We start from the raw sequence: 2,877 nt of genomic DNA, 5'->3' as shown, positions 1-2,877 counted from the left end.
CTTTATATAATCTCCAAATCATGCTAAAATGCAAAATTGAACTAGGCCTGCAAGCAGGACTGAACGGGCCCTCGCACAACGTATAGACTCCCCAAATTTCATCGCACTCCATATGTATTTGCAAAATTTGGTGAGTTTTCGAGCATGTTATAATTGGCCTTTTTCATTTGACATGAAGGAAGACGAAAGAAGATTTGGACCCTGCCACTTCAACAAAAACAGATCCCTGAACACATTTCTGATTGTTCTGTGATTGTCCTGACATGTCCTGTGATGCAAGTTTGAGGTCAATTGATTTTTTTTCCCCCGAGGAGGAGGAGCCTTTCTCGTAAGAAAGGGCGTTTCCTGTTCCCACTAGGAGGCGCTACATCTAATGGGTAATATTTCCATGCAGTCATTTTCATGCTTGCATACCTCACATGCATGCCAGATATGAAAAAGATTGCATCTTGTGTCAGGAGGTTATTAGTCATTTACTGAATTGGCGTGTTGCCAAAAAAAAAAAAAAAAAACGCCTGACTTTGGTACCCCGCACAGGTCAGGCCCGTGAATAAAAACTCACCATTTTGATAAGTTAACATATCATATGTCTCATGAACAGTCTCACCAATTTTGAGGAGGATCCAACTAACTGCCTCGGCGCAATGGTCTCAAACGTGCACGCTGGTTTTTGACAAAAATTGCATTTTTTTTTTTTTAACATTCAATCCAAAATACCTGATTTCCCGCTGGGTTCGGTAAATGGGTGCAAGAGACTTTTTGAAGCAGTTTTGCACAATGTATCAACTCCCCAAATTTCATCGCTCTACGTTGACAAAAAACCTAAATGGAGAGGCCTTTTTTTTTTTAATTCAAGGGGGTGCCACTGAGCCATTTTGTCATGTTTTTTTTTTTTTTTTTTGTCAGTGTTGCAAAATTATCAAAATTTACGAGAAGCCGCATGTATGCAAATTTTGGTGAGTTTTCAAATATGTTTGGGCCTTCAAATGGACTATTCTCATTTGCCTTGAAGAAGGAATAATAATCCTTTGCAAAAACAATAGGGCCTTTGCGCCTGTTGGTGCTCGGACCCTAAATATGAAGTTCCAACAATGACCCATGTGAGGATGAGCAGCACGGAAGTTGAATGAAGGTCCAACAGGTGGAATGTGGCTTCATATAGATTTCCGTGTGCTTATTAAATCTGCGTTCTGTTTCCCAACAATGCTAAATGCAGGAGGAGTTTTGCTGCTATGCATAAGAGTTCATTGGCCAAAATGATCATATCCACAAATGTGTTGGACGAAACTTTTCTTTCAGAACGTTTGTAACGCAACAACGCAATTCAAAATGGACAGTTTCTTGTTGGGAACTATTGTTGCAAAAGTATACGTATGCAACAAAGAATATTTGCATGTGTACTATATACCAATTATACTTCAGGATTACAACTGAACCATTTCGTGCAAGAATAATTTAAATCTGCATTGTTAAATGGTTTTTTTCTTTTTCTTTTAATATATATGAGTCATAAACAGTAGGGATGGGTGTGAAATGAGCAGACTCCAAAGTGGGTCAGTCGCAAAGTGATGCGTGGTTCGATGACGTAAACAATGACGTTCAAACCTACCTTCTCACCATACCATGTGACTGATGTTTGCGTCACAGAAAGTGCAAAATGACATCATCTGCTCACGTAGGGTAGACATTTTATCCTTAATTATTTATTTATTTCCTTGTTTATTTCCAAGCACTACCACAAAATAACAGACACATTTATAATACCAACAAGCAATTTTACATTTTGACCTCTAGATGGCGTCTTACAGTAAATCATGAACTGACACCGGTACAGTTGGCTGCAAGTGGGGAAATTCCTCATAAGTGTTACTAACATACATCTTATTATTCGTTTTGAATCAAAAGTTTATATGCAGTTGCCAAAATACTGTTCCGTTGCGTACCGCTTTAGTGTTGACAGACCAAACGTCGAAATATTAGATCAGAGTGAGCTCGATCAATAAGTGTTTATTTTCACAATAATGCGGGATGCTGTAACTGCAGGTAACAGCTGTCCCATTCGTAAAAATTATGCTTCCGAAATCTCTTGATTTAGATTCCGCAAACAACATTCTTGACAGAATATTGTTTGAAACATTCAGTTGTTGAAGCCCTTTTAACCATTTCCCTCGCAGATTGCATTATTATACATTGGTACTACGTTTCTCTATCATGGTGCCAAACAGTAGTAAAATTTCGCAACCAGTAACTCAATCCAAAGAAGCATTGACCAAATTATATAATACAAATAACAACAAAAAGAGCATTAGATGGGATGTCAATATATGACTATTTAAACTACAGCGTACCGTAGTGCATTTTGGGTAAAAGACCAAGACAGGAACTACCGTGTGTTCTTGGTTATGATTGGTTGATTTGACCGCGTGGAATTAAATGGGGCCTAGCGATTGGCTAGGGACCCGTCCAGTGTGTACATGTGACACAAAAACTAGCAATCACATCATTATATCATATCATACTTTTAAATCCCAATTGTTGGATTGTAACCTACTGTTTTAACGTGGCTATTAATTACGATGGAAGTATGAAATTATTTGACTATTAACTATTATTAGTTTATGAAAAAGACTTTCCTCAACTATAAGTTGTGTTTACAAAGGTAAAGAATAGCTAAACGAAATAGCGCGTTTCATGCTTCTTCTTCGTTTCTTCATGGAGGTACAGTATCTAAAATCATATTTCTCCCTGACACCTCCAAGTCCATGCTGGGGTGTGATTGATGTTGACGTAACGCAACGCAGATAATAGCATGACATATATACCAACGACAGAAGTTGTAACAAATAGTCGAACAACTCATTTACGTTTAAAGTAATT

At 37.8% G+C, this 2,877-nt stretch overlaps 1 non-coding gene across 1 annotated transcript; it reads right to left on the bottom strand.

Moving 5' to 3' along the window:
- Window positions 1-2,024: 2,024 nt before the first annotated feature.
- Window positions 2,025-2,158, bottom strand: LOC130911049 (U11 spliceosomal RNA). The gene has a single exon (XR_009061953.1). It is a non-coding gene; the product is annotated as a U11 spliceosomal RNA (small nuclear RNA).
- Between the last annotated feature and the right edge of the window lie 719 nt (window positions 2,159-2,877).

Source organism: Corythoichthys intestinalis, chromosome 22 (assembly GCF_030265065.1).
Source record: "Corythoichthys intestinalis isolate RoL2023-P3 chromosome 22, ASM3026506v1, whole genome shotgun sequence".
Classification (NCBI taxonomy): domain Eukaryota; kingdom Metazoa; phylum Chordata; class Actinopteri; order Syngnathiformes; family Syngnathidae; genus Corythoichthys; species Corythoichthys intestinalis.
This window is presented reverse-complemented; position numbering and strand designations above follow the sequence as displayed.